At 33.7% G+C, this 22,525-nt stretch overlaps 1 long non-coding RNA gene across 14 annotated transcripts; it reads left to right on the top strand.

Annotated features, from left to right (window-relative positions):
- Nucleotides 1–17,175: 17,175 nt before the first annotated feature.
- On the top strand, nt 17,176–20,541 carry LOC141713159 (uncharacterized). 14 transcript variants are annotated; one of them, XR_012571873.1, is made up of 6 exons: nt 17,200–17,758; nt 17,845–17,922; nt 19,300–19,727; nt 19,828–19,975; nt 20,070–20,189; nt 20,331–20,541. It is a non-coding gene; the product is annotated as an uncharacterized LOC141713159 (long non-coding RNA). The 14 variants fall into 14 exon arrangements; XR_012571863.1 differs by having other exon boundaries at nt 17,181–17,591; nt 17,672–17,758; nt 19,828–20,541; XR_012571867.1 differs by having other exon boundaries at nt 17,190–17,758; nt 17,845–17,946; nt 19,300–19,386; nt 19,627–19,727; nt 19,828–20,541.
- The last annotated feature ends 1,984 nt before the right edge of the window (nt 20,542–22,525 follow it).

The raw sequence follows: 22,525 nt of genomic DNA, 5'->3' as shown, positions 1-22,525 counted from the left end.
TCAAATCAACACCCTCTAAAGCCTCAATCAAATTCACACAGAAGCCTAAGTCCAAACCTCAAAACTCTAAAGATGATTATGTTCACATCTGTGACATAAAAGAATTTTCAGACATTGAACTCTATCTGGATGAGCTGGAGGATGTAAGGGGAATAGCTGCCTACAGACAGCTACCAGAAAGACTAGTGTTCAAATACAAAGGAGCTGGGGAAAGAACATGGCCTCTTCACAGAATTCTGAATGAAGGCTACACTACCTTGATTAGAGTCTACTCATCCATACATAAGGATTCTGGCTTTACCAGAACTGCCAGGACTGAGATTCTCAACAAGATTGCCAACATAAGGAAAACTTGGAGGGAGCCCAATGATTTGCCTAGAACTTTACTCATTCCAGAGAGAGGTATTACAATTCACAAATCACCTCATTGGTTGATGGAGTTCAGAGACAACAAAGGAGTCAGAAGATTTTTCAGAATTGAAGATCAGCTAAAGATTGCCAGTAATGAAACTCTCAAGGATATGCAATCTAAGTTAGATATCAATGAAGAAGATGAAGCTGAATGCTACAGACAACTTCAACTTCAAATAGAGGAGAATGACAGGAGGCTAGGAAAGAAAACCAGGGAACAAAGGAAAAGAAAGTAATTTGCTCAGGCTAAAGGAGCACCCTTGGAAATAGTGTATTTCTTCAATTTCATCTCAGCATATACACTTTTGCAGCACTTTTGAATTTCTGCTTTGTTACAGTTTATATATTTGTTAAGTGTTTTGTTATCATCAAGCTAAACCCAAATTTATGCCTACAGTTCTAGTAGACATAAATAGGGGGAGATTGTTAGGAATATGTGTATTAGTTTGATAATAAGTTCAGAAAAACACTTAAGTAGAAATCTAGTATTTGTAGCCTCAACGGATAAGACCATCTTGGCTATCCGTTGAAGGAGTAGCCTTACTTAGCAACAAGTTTGGTATTGTAGCACATCTCACTTTCTGATTTTCAAGCTGTAATTCTTAGATGTTGTTAGGAGATAATCAGTCATGTTGACTGCTAATGGATGTACAAATAGGAGGGCTAATTGTAAATATTTCATGCCTTGTAATTTTGTATAAGTGAAGAAGTGTCAACGGATGTTGAAGACCTTCAACGGATAAGAAACTAAGCTTCAACGGATGTCTCTAATGCTTCAACGGATAATATCCATCAACGGATAAGTGCTTCAACGGATAAAGCTTCAACTGCTAGAGCATCAACGGATAAAGCCATCAACGGATGAAAGCTTCAACGGATGCACTGCTAGAGCATCAACGGATAAAGCCATCAACGGATGAAAGCTTCAACGGATGCTCAGTCTCATAGAAGTTGATAGTGACAGTTAACAAAGCTGACAGAGGCACATGGATTGACAGAGATGTGTAGCCTATTTCAGGAACAGCAGAAAAAGCAGCCGTTTTTAGTCTGGTTCATAATGGAAAGTCAACAGATAATTCCATATTACACTGGATAAAAATGGAACAGAAACAAGTGGAGAACTATTGTCTTATTGTACTTTATCTTTGTCTTCACTTGTAAACTTGGTGTTATATAAACCAAGTAGAAGCTAGTAATTAGAAGTGAATTTTCCCTGAGCTGTTTAGAAATATCAAGAGAGAAAATCATCTAGTTTGTACTAGGAAGTAGTTGTGATTTAATTTTGAATCACAGATTTTCTGAAATAACACATCTCTGGTGGAACAACAAATCCACCAGAAAAGTTTTAAGTTCTTTGTGTTCATTACATTTGTGTTTAAATATATATCTGTCTGCATCAGCTCCAAGCAATTTACACACATTTGATCACTCAAACACTTAGTCTTACAAATTGCTCAAAACTTGAAAAAGTTTTGAGATTTACATTCAACTCCCCCTTCTGTAAATCTCATTGTTAGTCCACTGGGAATAACAGAATGTCTCCGTATGAAGCTCTTTATGGAAGAAGATGTCGCACTCCCTTATGTTGGGATGATGTTGGAGTACATAAAATAATAGGACCCGAGTTAGTCCAGCAAACCAGAGAGATGGTGGGACTCATTAGGAAGAGATAGGTAGCAGCTCAAGACAGACAGAAGAAGTACGCCGACCAGACCAGGAAAGATAGAGAGTATGAAGTAGGAGATTCAGTGTTGTTGAAGGTATATCCATGGAAAGGAGTGATGAGATTTGGAAAGAAAGGGAAACAGAGCCCCAGATTCATAGGACCCTTTGAGATCTTGAGGAGAGTAGGACCTCTAGATTACGAGCTCTCCTTGCCTCCTAATCTGCAACAAATGCACAACGTGTTCCATGTGTCAATGCTAAGGAAATACCATGCCGATGTGCGACATGTGATAGAGTATGAGCAGGTAGATTTACAACCAGACCTGACTTATGTTGAGCAACCAATAAGGGTAATGGACCAGAAAGAATAAGTGATGAGGAACAAGACTGTGAAGCTGGTTAGAATCTTTTGGAGAAATCATAATATTGAAGATTCAACTTGGGAATTAGAAGACGCAATGAAGAATAGATATCCCCACATGTTTTCTAATTGATTTCGGGACGGAATCCTTTTTAGAGGGGAAGACTGTAATAACTCAAATTTTTTAGACTTTGTAAAATGCTTAATGAATAGTAACCCTGACAAACGGGGAAAACTTTTTAGCCCACACTATGTTGTGCATGAGAAATTGAGTTTCGGAGTCGATAACATGATCATACATACCAAATACTGTATGTAAACGCTATTAGTTTTCGAAGAAAATGAACTTTGAAAAACGACCATATCTATGAATTATCAAGGATTACAGGAATCAGAATATAATTACAAATTTAAAATCCTACAAATTCAAATCCAAGTACGATACTTCAAAACATAAAGAACGTATAAAAAATGATTTACCCCGCTAACCGTTTACGAGAATTAATTACGAAAATGAATAAGCGACCGAGGGAGCGCATAAATGAATAAATAAACGTATCAAACCAAGTTAACTAAACTAGCTAACTATGGTAAGAAACTAACCATGGTCAAGTAACCAAATAGTAACCTAGACTAGATAGAATGATAACCTAAAGGCTAGTAATAGTAAACCTAAAGGCTAAACTAAGTAGAATAGCTTGCAAACCTAGGATGCTAGCTAACATATTCAAGGATTTAGTAGTACTAGGATATATACTAAATCATATCTCACCAAAATCTTCCAAGAGAAGCATTCCAAGAAGCAACAAACTCTCTCTCCCCCCCCCCCCATTTCCTTCCATTCGGCTTCATAAAAAGGAAGCAAGAAATTAAAACTCAAACACCAAGTTCTAGCCATGGAAAAATTCCACCATTAATTCCCAAGCTTCATACATCCTAAACTAAGGTAAGATAAATTTTTCAGCTCATTCTATTAAGGTTTGATGGGTGAAATAAATTCAAGAAAAGAAATAATGAATAGTATGAATAGTAACTTTTCTTTGTTTCTTGATTTTTAATGGTTAATTTAGGTTCCTTAAACCCAACAAGCATCCTCAAGACTCCACCATTATCAAGAACACATCACAAGCTTTCAAGAAAGGTATAAATCTTTGACCAATATTTATTTAAGGTTTAAGTTTCAAGAACCTTTGAAATCCTAGTTATAAACTTAGTTTTGGTGGTTGATTTGTTTTAATCTTGATGTTTAGTTAATTATTTTTAAGGATGATGATTGTTGCCTAGAGAACATGATATTATTGAGAGTATTTAGTGTTGGGATGTTTATTTGATGGTTTTTGATGGTGGTATAATGATTTAAGACGTAAACGAAACTTGGATCATAATTGTAACCTCGTTAAAACAAACAAAACTCAACTTAAAGTTTCTGCAGAAGTTCCCGAATGTATAAACTATATTTTATTGAAAATTAATACTTTATTATAATATAAAATTTTATAAGGATCATTTAGGCACTTGAATCGCTTGATTTTGATTTACGGATCAAAAGTTATGACGGTTTTAGTAAAAGTGATTTACTCGACAAAAACTGCTACGAATTACGAACTTTGGGAATAGAAATGATCGACTTAAAAATATTCAAAATCATGAAATTTTTACAGAGAGTAATAAATAGAGTTAATTAATTTCAATAACAATTTCAAGTGAAAATAAGGATTTCTCAATTATTTTAAAATGTCGGAGCCAAGACTGCGCGATTAGAAACCTATTAAAAATTATAAGCGGAGCCGACGATTGAAATGTAAACGGACATAAGGGATTTTAAAAAGAAAGCGGCTGTGACATGAATGACTATTTAAAGGAATAATAAGAGTAAATTAAGTTGCGGGAACGATTAATAAGTAGCGTTTATGTACGAGTCACCATAAATAAGAACGGGATCTAACGAAACGATATATGTTTATGATTATAGATTTCTGAGCGGACCCTAGAGCATCCTCCACCTCAAAGTACCCAGGAAAGTTTAAGAATCCAACTCCATATAATGTTGTGTTGTGAAAGGATTGTTTTGCTGTCTTTTGCATAAATTCCATGCTTGCCATGATACAAGTATTTGAGTTTTCGCATAAATAACGATTGTGTTACGATGTATATATATATTATATATATATATTGTAGAATATTATAGCGCCACCATGAGTGCGATGTATAATTATGAGTCCGAGAGTTGGTCGGAGTTTAAATGAAAACCCGAGAGTTATCCCGGAGATGTTTGGACGATTAAAAGTTCGTGTTTGTTTTATTTCAAGGGACTCGATGTCCACTTGCGAAATATTAAAATACCTCGAATTTAGTTAAAATGATTTCCAAAGATCATATTCCCTCAACTATATTTTATTGTTCGAATAGTAAATATTATTTCAATTATTCATTTATTATAGGAGAAGTATTCTACAATGGTTATTTATTTCAAACTCGATTAATTATATTGATAATGGTTACCCAAATTATTTAAACGTAAAACAGTTGGGGAATCTTATTTCAAATATTTTTTTTAAAACATAATAATTCGAGGTCTAATTATTTAATAATTATTATTTAATTATTTTTTATTTATTAAATGATTTAATATGATTAAAAAATCATAAAACCCAATTTAAAATATTTTCTGAGTTTCAGAAAATCATTCGAATATATTCAGACAGTCGATGAATATATCTCGACTTATTTTAAATATTTAAACATAGTTTCAAAGGAAACTCTACCCCTTATTTATTTATCTGTTGACAACGTTCAACTCACATCCTTAGTACTTCCTCCGAAAACTTTCGGAAGTACATATATATATATATATGAGATGAGTTGTGCCTATCAACAAGTAAAACGCTTGGGGAACTTCGATATAGTTTGATGATTCGAAGTATATGATAGTATTCTTAGAAGGACAAAGGAGGGGTAGAGATCCAGTACTTCGTGGACTGGGGAGACTTCCATATTAATTTTCCGTATGAGAAGGTACCATGTATACAGAGGGACATACGAAGTATGCCAAACATACCCGGGTAGAATGGGAAAGTATATAAAGCCCGAATGCGGCTAGGGTGACAACTGGGAGTAAGAAAGTCGTCCATCTATATGTAGAAAATGATACCATTATACGACTGATCATCGTATCTCGGGGGCTCTGGTGAATGTCCTATTTTTCCAAATGAAATTGTGATGCAATACCATAACCCAAGCCTAGGTGATGAGTTTACCATTAAGGTATTTGCGGGATAATAAAAGAATTATTTTCGAAAGAAGGTGTGAATCACCGAGGAAAGCTATTTTAAATAAACATACTTAACGTATATGGAATTATACTTAAATTTCCCATACAATCTTTTCATACTGCACATTATTAGGATGGCCATTATAGCTCACACTTGTTTTCTTAAATTGACACAACACAATAGTGAATCAAGATGCCTATCATGAAACTCACGGACAGGAAACGTGTAGGAAATGGCCAGCTGTTCCGTAGGATGTTGGTGTTGTACCTTAGGTAGACCGAATAAGCTGGATTGGTTTTCAATTATTTTTAGTCCGACTTATTTACAAGTATGACTTATGTAAGATAATAAATAAGAAACGTATATTTGGTCGACTGTGTAACCTTACATAGAGTTTATTGCCGCGGTAAGACTTAATCACTTTTGGGATTGTAATAATTATCACTTTGTGGATTGATATACTCTAGTAATGAATGGTTCGTTTCCTAGACAATAACCTGTAAGTGTGTGTGTTGATAAGTGTGGGGTCGTAAAGGAGTGAGGGAGTCACAACGATCTCGCTTAAACCCCACAACCTTACAAGTTCAATGAACCCGCTTTTAACAAAATCGCCACATATCAGAAATAAAGAAAATTCGTATTTTATTCCGTGTTTCTGAAACACGAGAATCTCATGATCGTTTGTTAAATTTTAAAATCTTGAATCGTAACATATTTTATCTTGTTTAGCAGGTATGGCATGGGTGATGTATATAATAAATACATACATTGCGAATCTAATTAAGCATGAATCATTCTAACTACTCTACACATTCATTCATCACATGATATATGTAAAGTGCAATAAAATAAATGTGGTAGGTTATGGCCCAATTCTATGTGATCTTCATCAAGCTCATGATAAAGATCATGGTCAATCTAAGGTGGTTAAGTATATAAATATAACTATTTATTACATTATATGTCTTCTTATTTTATTTGCTTCCTTGTATAGCTTCCTTAGATCACCTCTTATGGATTCCTTCTTCTGTTCTTCAATTCTTCAAGTACATTACATAAATGAAATATAAAAACCTAATCTAATGAACTTACAAGAAGAACTCGAGTTACATTCGAGATATAATATTACATGAATCAAAACGACATGCAAGTCGTATTTAAAAACGAAAATCACAATAAAAAAACCATTAATCTAAGGTCTAAAGGCCATAACCATCCACCATGCTCAAATAACATATAATAATATAATTTATCATATACTTATTATGATTAATCTAATTAACCATATGATGTGGAACATATACGAAACACTATTTTACAGGGTTCGGGGCGGGGCCACGAAAAAAAAATTCAGAATCAAAACAGAACCTTTCTGCTTGATTTTTCATCTCTGTATCATCGTATCATATACATACAGTATGTTCCAGTCCCCTATTGTGTCCACACACAATTAATCATAACAACAATCATCTCAGATCATCAATACATGCATAATATCAAATATCTATCTTGGAAGATCATCGACATACATAATACCATCATATTTATCATGGAAGATCATCAATACTTGCATAATATAAAATATCTATCATGGCAGATTATCAACACATACATAATATACAAATCGCATACGTATAGTCATGGCAGATTGTATACATGATATTATCATCAAAATCAGTAAACACACAAACGAATTAAAACCTTTCGCAAGTAGCTTTGATACCGTTGTTGGGTTTCGAGGCATAAAACGCAGCGAAAATAATAAATAAAACCGTAAAAACAGAATAAACTGAAACCCACCGCAGGATCCATGCAAAAAACATTATTTAATTCATGGATGAAATGTTTACCTTAAAGAGCTTTACGGTTATGGTTTTTAAAAGAAGATCCTAGCTTTAACCGAACACCACGTATCCCGCCTTAACGATCTACGCCGTAGAGGTATCCACACGAAAGCTGGTATGGAGGAGGTGTGTACTAGCACCAAGCACGAACCTGTTTTCCCCTCTCTCTCACCCCTTTAGCTGCTAGGGTTTTATGTTTTTATCTGATAAAAACGTTATCCTAATTTTAGCCTTAAGGATGTTTATATAGAGAGGCAAAAAACAGTCCTAACCCTAATCTAAGTTATAGTTTACTAAAATCTGAAATTCTATTTATTTAATAATTAAGTTTAACTCAATTACTAAATAACAACTGAATTTCGGATTTAATAACATACAAATTCGAAATTCATTTATCCCATTAATTAAGTCCAACTTAATTAATAATAAATAATTCAAATTTCCTTTTTAATTCAAATCTGAATTTAAATTAAATATTCCTCTATGCTTTCTTTGTGCGACCCTATAGGTTATTATTATGTTGGCAATAATTTAAATATCTCATATTTAAATTATAAACAATGAGTGCCATCTAGTAATACATCATTGTTACCCAAGTAATAATAATTAAATCGGTGATCGACTAAACCTTTCGTGAATAATATATAAAGTAATATAATCCCTTTAACCAAGTATTATAGATTAAACTCGAGGCATGTTATGTGTCATCCTCTTCATGGTTTAATCCAGGTTTCCTTGATCAATGAGCAGACTATCATTTCAAATCAACATTTGAGCGCGGCGCCATGCATTTCATAGTCTAGCTCACACAAGAGGCCAATAATATCTCTCCAATAATTATGAGGGATAAATCCTTTCTAGATCATTCATATTTCTCACACGATTCTTAATATACCCGAAGTCCACTTTTATCATTACCCGGTCAAAGGTAACTTTTATGTAATCAAAGTATATTAATCATCGTATAAAATATAATGATTTCAAGTCGAAGGACTATTATATCATTATCACTGTGAGAATTACTTATGACACAACAAACATGTAGAATCTCATATTGGGTTTATCTAGCACCATGTATATTTATATTTGTCTGTGTTTTCGACTTTAGTATCACTATACTTATGATCAATGAGATGTGATCATCAGTCAATAAATACACTAGTCTTAATGCATTATTATTGTCCCTTAATAATAATACTCGACTAGGGATATTTGGGAATATCGATACTATTCACATAATCTCATTTCTAAGTCACGTACTTAGAGATATAGAATTCATATCATATTCCAAGGACATTTATTAATTTAATATTTATATCACAGTAAATTAAGACTTAATAAATTATTTAAAAGAATAATCGATAGAACATAAATATTAATAATCCAAATGTCATTAACAAAATATAATAGCGTTGTCTCTAGGGCACAAACACTAACAATATATATATATATAGTAAACTTCTATGGAATACACCTTTTAATTGGAGTCCTCGAAGCCCATATATATTCTGCAAATAAAATATCTTCTAAAACGTGTTATCTTGCAAAATATGTTTTACAAATATCATTAATTCAATAAAATCATGCAAATCTCATATATTTACAAGTACAATATATATGTTCTGCAACATGAACATTTATGTTCTGCAAACTAAGCATGTTTTGTAGAATAATATATTTTACAACGTTCTTCTTGTAAAATCTATGCAATCTGCAAGATTTTCAATAAAATTGTGATATTTATAGAATATCATTCGAAAAATAATACGTTCTGCAACAATTTAAGCTATATTTTACTTGCAGAACATATATGGACTCCAAGGACTCCAATGAAATAGGGACTCCATAGAAACTAACTCATATATATATATATATATATATATATATATTTCGCAGTTGTTGTGGTATGTTTGAATTTGTGTTTGAATTTAATATTATTTGTATGCAGGATATTAGTAAAGTATAAAGTGAGAGGGTTAGCGAGCGAAAATATCCACACAGAACATCAAGGAAATGATACATTGGTTTGGAAGAATAAGAAGTACGAGTTTATTGCTATCTCTAAAATTTAGTATAATATTGCGCTTAATTTTTTTAACATATTGGTTTCTTCATTTTTTTAAACTAATCAAAGCAGGGCGGCTGGATGCTGAGCAATTTTATGGAAATAATGCTCGTACGCCACCAGACGGAGTTATTGATGAAACAATTGGCTAAGAAATTTGAAAAAATTTTAAGTTCCAGATTTAATTGAACTTATTTTAATTTTAATTGCATCTGTTTTTTATTTAATTGTATTTTAAAATTTATATGCAGTTTTACATTTATTGCACTTCTTTTTACACTACGCCATAAGTGGGCTACTATAATGCAAGTGTTACAAGTAGCGTTACATTAGCTAAGAAATTTTTGTCCTACTATAACACCTCTCAATTAGTGTTACGACAGCTATGAAGCTAGTGTTGCAGAGAAATGACAGTATTGCACGACATGTAACACCAGCACCTAGTGTTACATTAGTTACTTTTTAAATTTTTAAAAATATTAAAGTAAAAATGTTATCATAGTTTAGTATTAAAATAATATTTTGGATTATTAATGAATCACGAATGTCAAATATAATATTATTAAAGTTATAAAAATAGTACTGTACATAAATATAAAAATCACCTTTTTAGATTTTTATTTAATAAAATAATAATTTACCAATTAAAATAATAACTAAAAAGTTAAAAATTAAAATCATACACATTTTTCTAGGTGAAAAATGGGCGGTATTTCCCCCCTAAACAAAAATGACCCGGACTTCTCTTTCGACAATCACTCTTTCTCATTCTTTTAAAACACACTCTCTCTCCCGATTCATGAATTGAAGAAGAAATTGGGGATTTGGTATTTCAATAAAAAAATATATGGCTCCAATTAAATGGCTGGTACTTATTTTTCAAATTATATGATTTTGCAGGGTTTGTCGGGCATCCCTGTGACGATTCGAAGATAATTATTAAGTTTTAAATGATTTTGCAAGTGATTTGGGCTTCAAAATTGGGGTTTGAGTGAATTGGTAAGCATTTACATCTTATTTGAAGTTTTTTGTGTTTAATTGTGGATTTTGGTACCATTGAAGTTTTGTTTTGTAAGAGATTATGTTAGAAAATGGAAAGTTTGAGGCATATTTTATATATATTCTTGATATGATTTCCGGAAACTAACACTTGCAGGTTGTTCGTTGACATGAGGACTTAAACTTTCGTATTTGGATCTAAGATATTTTCTTAGTGGAATCCATGAATATATTGAGACAAATTTGTTTGTTTTTAATGGGTTATGGGGATTTTGTCCCACATTGGTATTATAAAAGAAAGATATTGAGTTTATATAGCATCTTGTGTTAGTGTTGTTTACAACTACTAGCATAAGTGGAATGCTTGTGTGGCCTAGTGCTAGTGAGAACTCTTATATTTTTCTTTTCTATTACAAGTTTAATTATTTATATTGATTATTTAATTATTAATATAAAATATATTGAGTAAGGATTATTTTAATCATACTCTGAATATATTTTATAATATTAATATTAATTAATCATGATATAATATAAATAATAAGGAAAACCCATTTTGTTTACTTTTTCTGTTTTGTTACTTGGTGTACCACATCGAGTAAAATAGAAGAAGAGCAACTTGAGATGCCTATATATTGAGAGGTATACTTGAGATTAAAATGACACAAGTCTCGGTGCCTACCTCGCAAACATATATGAGTTGCAAAGGGTTTTTTGGGCAAACTGAGGTGCGAGTCGCCGTTGATCATTGTTGGTTCTGTGGCCAGATTGATCTGTTGCTGTTTTATCCTGGAAGCGATATTGCTGCATTCCATCACAGCTTAAGTGGGGGGCAATAATCTCTTCAAGAACAGTCAAGTCCTCTTGAAGGGTTTGGCGACTCAGCTGTTGTGTTCTTCTTCTTATCAGAATTTGGAAAGCGATAAGAGATAAGTTTTCTTTACTTTCTTTGTCAATTACAGTCTTTATAGTTTGTTATTGTCTTCGTGTTTTATTTCGTTAGTGGTTATTTGCCATGTTCTTGTTATTATATTTATAACTGCCCATTGTTGCTGTGTAGTTAGAATTATACCCAATAATCTTGAAGAGATTATAGTTATATATAGTTAATTAGCAAGATGGTTAACGAAATTGGTGATGTTCCTAAAACTGTTGAGACTGGTTCTGGTACTGGTGGTACTACTACCATTGACTGGACCACGTATCGTTTCCCCAGCCAATTGATTTATCGGGTATGCCTAATAAATTCAGTGGTGGAGCTTCTTTTTCTCGTTGGCAGAAAAAATGAAGCTCTGGTTAACGGTTAAGGGTCTATGGTTAGTGGTACAATATGATCCTCCTAGGTTGGATCAAGAGAAAGCTGAATCTGTTAAGGTTTATGCTTTATGGGCTGAGAAGAAAGGGGTGGCCAGGGCAGCTATTTTGGCATCCTTGGAGAACACCTTGTTCGATGTTTATTCATCAGATGCCTATACTGCTAAAGTCTTATGGGAAAAGCTGGACCAAACCTATAATACTGATTCTTAAGGTCTTAAGAAGTATTATGTGGCTAGGTTTCTTGATTTCAAGTTGGTGGATGGGAAATGCATGACTGAACAGGTTCATGAGTTTGAGATTTTGGTTCATGCTTTGGGTGAGTCCGATATGGTCTTGCCTAAGAAGTTTCGAGTGATGTTTGTGATTGAAAAGCTCCCTAAGTCTTGGAAAGAGTTTGCTCTCTCCCTGAAAAGACAGAAAGGAGAGATCACATGGACTAACTTGATGTTGGACATCTCTGTACAGGAGCAGCACAAGTCCAAACAGGGACAAGTGTTGCCTGTGGAACATGGGAGCTCGAAGGTGAATGTAGTGACTGTAGGACAGAAAAGAAAGGTAGTCACTAAGAAGGCTAACACTAAACCTGACAAGAACAAGGCTAAAAAACCAAAGGCGAACAAACCATGTTGGTCTTGTGGACAGGTTGGTTATTGGAGCAAGGACTGTCCAAGTAAGAAAGCTAAGAAAGCTGGAGTGGTAGCTCAAGCAAATACTGTGCTTGGACTTGGAACCACGAGTGGGCCAGTAGCTAACATGGTCATTGGTGAGGTTGTTGCCTCTGGAACCGATGACGGGTATGTTACTTACAACCATGTACTACTTTCCACTTATCTGTCACATAAGTGGTTGATTGATACTGGAGCTAATGTACATATTTGTGCTGATATTAGCTTGTTTGTATCTTATCAACAGAGTCATGGAGTGACAGTGACTATGGGGAATGCTAGTGCTTCACAAGTGCTTGGAATAGGAAACGTGGACCTGAAGTTCGCTTCTGGGCGGATTCTATCTCTCACTAGAGTGTATCATGTTCCCTCTATTCGTAAAAATATTATAAGTGGAAGTTGTTTAGTTAAAAACGGCTTTGAACTTTCTTTGAAGTGTAATAAAGTAGTTATTACTCATACTGGTACATTCTTTGGCAAGGGTTACTTGTCTGATGGTTTGTTTTTAATAAATGTTGAACCCGTTTTGGGTGGTTTTATTAATGATAGTGTTGCACCTTCTGTTAATTGTGTGGAATCATCTAATTTGTGGCACTTATGACTTGGTCATTTAAATTTTGGTGCTCTAAAGAATATGATGAATTTAGAGTTGATTCCAAAGTACGCCATTGATAAGAAATCTAAGTGTCAAGTGTGTGTAACTGCTAGACAAACAAGGAAACCTTTTCATAATGTTGTTAGGGATTCAGACTTGTTAGATTTAGTGCACTCAGACATATGTGAATTTGGTGGTGTGTTGACTAAGGATCACTGTATATATTTCATTATCTTTATAGATGATTGTAGTAGATATTGTTATGTTTATTTGCTTAAACATAAGTAAGAAGCACTAGATAAATTCATTATGTATAAAAATGAAGCTGAAACACAAATTGGCAAAGTACTTAAACATTTGAGGTCTGATAGAGGTGGTGAGTATACGAGTACCTTGTTTAATGAATTTTGCGCAAGCAATGATATAGTTCATGAGGTTACTCCACCATACACACCTGAGTCTAATGGGGTGACAGAACGAAAGAATAGAACTTTTAAAAACATGATTAACAGTATGTTAATTAATTCTGGGTTGCCTAAGTACATGTGGGGGGAGGCTCTGAATACGGCTTGCCATATTCTGAATAGAGTCCCTCTAAAACATATGGACAAGACACCATATGAATTATGGAGAAAGCGTAGGACAAGTTTGAGTTATCTTCGTGTGTGGGGGTGCCTTGCTAAGGTGTTTTTCCCTGAACACAAGAGAAAGAAACTGGGTCCGAAAACTGTTGATTGTATCTTTCTGGGCTATCTTGAAACCACAACTGCTATGAGATTTTTAGTATTAAAATCTGACATAGATGGTATTGTGGCGAATACGATAGTTGAGTTTTGTGATGCAACTTTCTTTGAGCAAGTATTCCCAATGAAGACTGGTATATCTTTGGGTAGTTCTGAGGATGATCCCACTCACACATCAAGTTCTATTCCTGATCATGTGGAAAAGATGATAAATGTGGGGGTGGATCCTGGTAGTAGCTCTAATCCTAACAAAGTAGAGGAACCTAGAAGGAGTAAGCGTGCAAAGGTAGTCAAGGACTTTGGAAGTGACTTTATCACTTACAATGTCGAGGATGAGCCTTTAACTTTCCGTCAAGCCAAGGCTTCTTCGGAGTCAAGGCATTGAAAAGGCGCTTTAAAGAGTGAAATTGACTCAATTATTTCAAACGGAACATGGGAGTTAGTTGATCTCCCTCCAGGGTGTTCTACTATTGGATGTAAATGGATCTTCAAGAGGAAGCTAAACCCTGATGGCTCAATAAATAAGTACAAGGCTAGGCTAGTTGCTAAGGGCTTTAGGCAAAGGGAAGGCATTGATTATTTGATACATATTCTCCAGTTGCCCGAATGACAACAATCAGAATGCTTATTGCATTGGCTTCTGTACATGGTCTTATCATCCATCAAATGGATGTAAAGACAACTTTTCTTCATGGTGACCTTGAAGAAGAGATTTATATGGATCAGCCTGAGGGATTTGTTGCTTCTAGTAATGAGAGGAAAGTATGTAGACTAGTCAAGTCCATTTATGGCCTTAAACAAGCACCTATAGACTGGCATAAAAAGTTTGATGAAACTGTTTTAGACTTCGAATATTTTAGTTAATGAAAGTGACAAGTGTGTCTACTATAAGGTTAGAGGTAATGATTGTGTGATCGTGTGCTTGTATGTAGATGATATCTTGTTGTTTGGAACCAATATTGATATTATTAACGAGACAAAGAGTTTCTTGAAGATGCACTTTGAGATGAAGGATATGGGTGAAGCTAGTGTGATTCTTGGGATCAAGTTGACTCAGTCAACTGATGGAATAACTTTGTCACAGTCTCATTATATAGAGAAATCTATACTTGAGAAGTATGGTTATTCGAATTGTAGAATCGCTAGTACACCATATGATTCAAAAGTTGCCTTAGTCAAGAATAGTTCAGGAGTTCATATGTCTCAGTTAAGGTATTCTTAGATTATTGGGAGTTTGCAATATCTTGCTAATGTGACTAGGCCAGATATTTCTTATTATGTGTCTAAGTTGGCTAGATATACAAGATGTCCAAACAAGACTCATTGGGAGGCACTGGATAGAGTTCTTAGATATCTGAAGGCAACTATTTCCCTTGGCTTGCATTACCGGAGATTTTCGGGGGTACTCGAGGGGTACAGTGATGCAAGTTGGATAGGTAAGAAATCTGGTTCCAATGGAGTGACTGGATATGTGTTTACCCTTGCGGGTGGAGCAGTGTCCTGAAAGTCTTCTAGACAGACTTTGATTACCCGGTCTACTTTTGAGGCTGAGTTGTGTGCACTTGATGCCACGGGGACGGAGGCTGAATGGTTACATGGACTCATGAGTATGTTACCTGTAGTAAGCAAGCCGCTTCCTGCCATTTCTGTTCATTCTGATAGCCGTACAACTATCGACAAAGTCAAAAGTGTAAAGTATAATGTTAAAACAAAGAGACACATCCAAGTTAGACTAAAGTCTATAAGGGGTCTTGTGTCTGATAGGATTATTGCTATAGAGTTCATAGAAACTCAGGATAATATAGCTGATCCGCTGACTAAAGGGATTGAGCATGCTATAGTCCTTAAGTCGAGGTTGGGGATGAGACTGGTAACCCATCATAATTCATCAACAGTGGGAACCCAATACACCTGAGAGGAGATCCCTCGAAGTGTATTCAATGTGTTAATAACAAGTTGTAAGGATGAATTGGTAGTACCTCTACCATATACATTTAGATACTTATGTATCTGAGTCTATTCCCTATAAACCTAAAGAGGTACTTGAACTGCTAGTTAGCAAGAGTTATTTGAACTCTGAATGGGGTCAAGTCGTTTGACGAGATGATAGCAGTACATCTCTGGAGATGCCCAGCTAAGCGAATGTAATTATGTGGTCGCAATTAGAGGAAAGGGTTATTCCTCGAAACATTCGACGAACAGGATCGAGACATGACCATTAACGTCTCAAAGCCGTAGATTGGCACCATAGCCTTTGACTTGTCGTCGTCTATGGAGTGTGGTTACACCCAACGGATAAAGATTCAAGGTGAAACATTCCATCTGTATCCGGTAGCCATCGAAGTAGAGGACTTAGGAGGGTTCAAACCTGGGAGGGTACCGACTCTGAAAAGCAAGTCATGATAAAATCTGGTATGCAATTTAATTATGGATTTGTGGGGGATTGTTAGAAAATGGAAAGTTTGAGGCATATTTTATATATGTTCTTGATATGATTTCCGGAAACTAACACTTGGAGGTTGTTCCTTGACATGAGGACTTAAACTTTCGTATTTGGATCTAAGATATTTTCTTAGTGGAATCCATGAATATATTGAGACAAAGTTGTTTGTTTGTACTGGGTTATGGGGATTTTGTCTCACATTGGTATTGTAAAATAAAGATATTGAGTTTACTTAGCATCTTGTGTTAGTGTTGTTTACAACTACTAGCATAAGTGGAATGCTTGTGTGGCCTAGTGCTAGTGAGAACTCTTATATTTTTCTTTTCTATTACAAGTTTAATTATTTATATTGATTATTTAATTATTAATATAAAATATATTGAGTAAGGATTATTTTAATCATACTCTGAATATATTTTGTAATATTAATATTAATTAATCAGGATATAATATGAATAATAAGGAAAACCCATTTTGTTTACTTTTTCTGTTTTGTTACTTGGTGTACCACATCGAGTAAAATAGAAGAAGAGCAACTTGAGATGCCTATATATTGAGAGGTATACTTGAGATTAAAATGACACAAGTCTCGGTGCCTACCTCGCAAACATATATGAGTTGCAAAGGGTTTTTTGGGCAAACTGAGGTGCGAGTCGCCGTTGATCATTGTTGGTTCTGTGGCCAGATTAATCTGTTGCTGTTTTATCCTGGAAGCGATATTGCTGCATTCCATCACAGCTTAAGTGGGTGGCAATAATCTCTTTAAGAACAGTCAAGTCCTCTTGAAGGGTTTGGCGACTCAGCTATTGTGTTCTTCTTCTTATCAGAATTTGGAAAGCGATAAAAGATAAGTTTTCTTTACTTTGTTTGTCAATTACAGTCTTTATAGTTTGTTATTGCCTTCGTGTTTTATTTCGTTAGTAGTTATTTGGCATGTTTTTGTTATTATATATATAAGTGCCCATTGTTGCTGTGTAGTGAGAATTATACCTAATATATTAGGGCTTCCTAAATCTTTAAATCTACGCTTACACAAAATTCAAGCAGAGTCAGTTTACCCATTATGGCTTCATAATGTACCCAGAATATCCCTCTTATAGCAGAGTCCTGTGATGCACCGTATATTATATATTATAATATTGGTGCCTTGTTGGGTATGTAGTTACAAGTCTTTCAGAGTTTGATAGACTGTTTGATCTTGTCAATCAACGGTATATCTTTCATGTTGCTCCCTTGTGGGTTTTCTTCATTATAATTATTATGTTTGAATGGTAACCTTTTTGAAGTGTAGGCTAACAGAGGACTTGGGCTCACTACGCATATTATTGATCACTACAAACTCGTCCTCAAGTTCCCTGAAGGCACTAACAGCACCTGGGTATGTTCCTTTTTAATTTCTCCTTCTTTTCCTTCTATTTTTCCTATAACATCGAGTTGATCCATGGCTTATTCTTATATCCACAGTACAATGCACAATTTAAGGTTTTTTAACCTTTAGAGTACAGCTATGATGTTTGTGAGGCTATTCTGTTGTGGGAGCAGGTAGCTTTATATTAACCTAGCAAGGTAGATTTTGTTGTTGTACATGAATTAAACTAAGGGCGTCTGAAATGCAGTATCGTAACATGACTACGGTTTTGAAAAGAGAGTATTTATATGCTCGGCCAGGTGGGATTTTAAAATTTTAATTCTGGGTTGTCAAAAGTTGGGATTTTTATGGTTCTTTTTTGTGTGTTCTTTCCTTTACATTGCTTGTTTTTTAGATCTATGGTGAAAGATTTACATTTTGTTTTTTCCTTTTATATACATATTAGTTGTTATTTTTTTAGAAATAGGTGTAGAAAGTGGTGATATTGTAATGTATGTATATGCATTTTACTTAGGTTGCGTGATTTGGGGTTTATGTGTTTAGCTTTAAGTTTTTGTTTATAGCCTTAAAGAGTGAGTAATTCTTGAAATGGTAAATGTGGTTTGTTCTCAGATAGTCTTATTGATGTAATTATAGTATGACTTTTTTTAGACATATTTGTTGTGCATTAGTCTCACGTGTTGGTTTATTCGAAAGAAGCAGGGAAAATATCTCTAATTGACTAGTTTTCTCGTAGGATGTTGTATGTCAATTGACACAGTGAACTAGTTGTTATGATCTTGGTTACATGGATGCTGTTTTAGCTATACAGAAGGAAACACCTTTGAATATGGCTCTAGAGCAATATAGATAAAACATTGAGACAAAATAGGCTGCATTGTGAAGAAAATTTAAAGTACTAATAAGTGTTACCAGACTAATATTTCCTATCAGCACCCTACTAATAATTACTTACTAAACTCCTGCTTTGTTTTGTATATGTTCATTCTTGAATATGATGTTGGCCTATGCTTCAGAATGTCATTACCTGATATCATACAATAGTATAGACTTCCACAGTCTTTTTCAATCCTTGTATGGAAGTATGGCTATTTGGTAGTTCAATATATCTTGACACAGGGTTATTTTTTATGGATGGTCATAGGATAAATACTAGTATAGATAGAATACTTAAGGTTTAGTCACAATTAAGACTATCTCAAGTATTTTATACTCACAATTAAGTATTCTCAATTTAAAGAGACTGCTACTTTTGTAACTTGATAAATTCACTGGGTGGACGACATCAATGTGGTCACCATGTTCATATTATGATATAACTAGCACAAACCTACGATAATTTCTAAAATTAACACATGGTTACGTAGTTATGAATTATGATTACAACGTTTAACTTTTTATGTAAATTCTACAAACAAGAATTCAAATTTAGTTTGATAAAGCTTTAGTCATGAAAAGGATTCCTTACTTATCACTACGTCATGTTTGATGTAGTTTAATGTAATTTGATGTAATTGCTATGTTTGAATGGTAATCTTTTTGAAGTGTAGGAAAACAGAGGACTTGGGCTCACTACACATATTATTAATCACTGCAAACTTGTCCTCAAGTTCCCTGAAGGCACTAACAGCACCTGGGTCTGTTCCTTGTTTATTTTCTTCTTCTTTTCCTTTACATTTTTCCTAAAACATCGAGTTGATCCATGGCTTATTCTTATATCCACGCTACAATGCCCAATTTAAGGTTTTTGAACCTTTTGAGTACAGTTATGATGTTTGTGAGGCTATTATGTTGTGGTAGCAGGTAGCTTCATACTAGCCTAGCAAGGTAGATTTTGTTGTTGTACAAGAATTAAACTAAGGGTGTCTGAAATGCAGTATCGTAACATGACTACAGTTTTGACGAGAGTATCTAGCTGCTCGGCCAGATGGGTGGTTGGACTATGCTTCCAAGAGAATAGCACAACTGTATGATTTTGGTAAATTTCTATGATTCTATCTGCAGAGAAATATGTGTGTTTGTCGTGAATCTCCTCTTTACATTTTGCGGATTATAAGTTTTTTTGTTATTTTATGCAGGTCATTTTATTTGTTCTGCTTGGATCTTTGTTCTGCTTGTGATTGGTTGTGTTCTTGTGCATATGAACTACTTGAACAAGGCAAGTATAAAAATCACTTACCAGGCATGATGTTTCCACATCAGGAGTTGATGAGATAAAAATTACAGGTAGGCCTGATGACTTTAAAAATGAATGCCTATATGTACTTGGCCTTTCATCAGAATTCTTACAAGTAAACGATCTTTTGCTTTGGTAATATAGCCAATCCAAACTAAAGAATTCTGCGAGTTGCCCTATGTTATAAAGAATTCTATTTACAGATTGCCACAATAGCCGACTCCGTATACGGTGTTTGGGCAAAATATCATCTTCAAATTGCAGGTAGAATGCTTTTTTCAATATGTACAGGTAGAATGCTTTTTTCAATATATCTCATAACTGTATCGTAAAACCAATCTTGTATGGAAACTCAATGTAGGATAACTATGAATTTTGACTGATGTTTTTGTTTGACATATGCAGTCCCTTCATTCTGCATCTTGATTATGGCGTTGGTGATGTGCGAATGACTAACACTCGTGTAGATGAAGCTGACTGTAGTATAATATGTAGTTATTGTAATATCCGAGATATATCGTGTAATTATTTTTATCAATAAATTACTATTCTGTGATTATTATGTAAATTTTTGGTGAATTATCTGTTAAGTGGTATCCGTGTTTGGATATTTAAATGTTATAAAATTTGAGTATTTAAATTTTTATATGTCCAAAATAAAGTATAGATAATTGTGATATTTTTCTATTAATTTTTATATTGTTATATGATTTTATAAATGATTTATGGATTTAATAAATTATATTTTCGAGTATTATAAACTATTTTGTATAATCGGGAACCAACCGACTTCAACCGTTTTTACGTTTTTACAATCCGGAAGTCTCGAGAAAACTCTTTTCTAACCTGAATTGCAATATTCCGAGCATTTTCCATGTTTTGACTTTTCGATCCGGAGTACGATTTTCCATGTGCGGGTCCCAGCGCAAAATTTTAGATACAATATTTATTTCGGTAAATCGATAAAACCCATACTTTTGAGAAACGGGATATTTTGATTAAACTATTATATTATCTTCTCGTAATTCGTGTAACCAAAGCACTGAGACCAAGTTCGTATTTACAAAATGCTTAATTTTGGATAATTATCCTAAAATCGGTACCGATTTGGATCTGTTTTATCAAATAAACATTATATTTTATATCCGATATGATCCAACGGGGTACCAATATTCCGTAAATATATATAGCCCTTACCGTATTTTATTTTGTAGAGATAATCATTTGCAAACAGTTAAATATATAAATTTTCAGAGAAAAAACCTAAATTCATAGTGTTCTTCATAATCAAACCCAAATTTCAAGGCATTATCTATCCGATTTTGGAGTTCAAGTAACCAAATTGAAGGTATTGAAGAGTACTTTCAGAATCTGTAATTCATATACCTACAAAATCAATAGGTATTTTTCTATAATTTTTATTAATTTCGAATTATTTTGGATTAAATTATGAATTTTTTAATTTAATGTTGTTTGTATGATTTGATAATTGCATGTTGTAGATAATTTAATTCTGATCATTTTGGTATATTATATGTTGAATTTGGAGTTCAATAAAATGTAGAAAACTGAGTTTGATTCTCGAATTAGATAAATTAGGGTTTATATATAGTATGAATGTTTTCAATTGATTTTTAGGCGTTTCTTTATTAAAGGTTATTAGATTGAATTAATTACATCAATAGATAGATCGTGAAACAAGGATTCGATTGGTATATATGTGATGATCGGAGGATAACTGGAAAGGGCTCGCCGGAAAATTGGTTGTGGCGGCGGCGTAATTTTCCAGTCGTGTTTCAAAAATAAATCTTAATTATTTAATTTTAGTTAATAATTAATTATTTAATTGATCAGTTAATTTAAATATTAATTGATTAATGGATTTAATTAGTTATTAATTAATTTTAATTGATTATTTAATTAGATTTAATTATTTTTTTTGATTTAAAAATTTTGAAAACTAGTTTCGTGCTTTAAAATATTATTTTAAATTGTTTTCAAGGCTCGATAATTGTTATAAAATGATTTTAAAGTCAGATTCGGGTATTCGAACCCTGTTAATTATTTATAAATGATTCAACGACCCGTTTTAATTCCGAAAAATGTTTCAAAATTCGTATTAAATACCTGAAAAATCATTTTAACCCCGACTTTTCTTTGAAAAAGTATTTTTATCAAATATCTTACGTGCTATGTGCTATATGTGATCCGTAAGTCAGATCGGGTGAAACGAAGGGTAGATAGAAGTTTATAACAAATAGAATAAAGTGAGAAAGAGTATTGATTGATACTTGTGGTGTCTGAGCAGAGGAAGCGAAGTGTAGAAAAAGGAAGCAGATAGTTAGTGATTAGGAGTCGGTGAACGAGAGCAAGTGAAGCGTTAACAAGTCGAGATAAGGCAAGTATTCTCGAACTCTCTTGTGATATATTGCAAGTATTCTCGAACTTTCTTGTGATATATTGCAAGTATTTTTGAACCTTCTTGTGATATATTACAAGTGTTCTGAACCTTCTCAAGATATGTTGCAAGTAATTGAATAGTTCCGTTTTATGTTGCAAGTGCTTTGAAGTGTTTAACCCTAAACCCTAAACGTAGTTAT

Source organism: Apium graveolens, chromosome 3 (genome assembly GCF_009905375.1).
Source record: "Apium graveolens cultivar Ventura chromosome 3, ASM990537v1, whole genome shotgun sequence".
Taxonomy (NCBI): domain Eukaryota; kingdom Viridiplantae; phylum Streptophyta; class Magnoliopsida; order Apiales; family Apiaceae; genus Apium; species Apium graveolens.
This window is presented reverse-complemented; position numbering and strand designations above follow the sequence as displayed.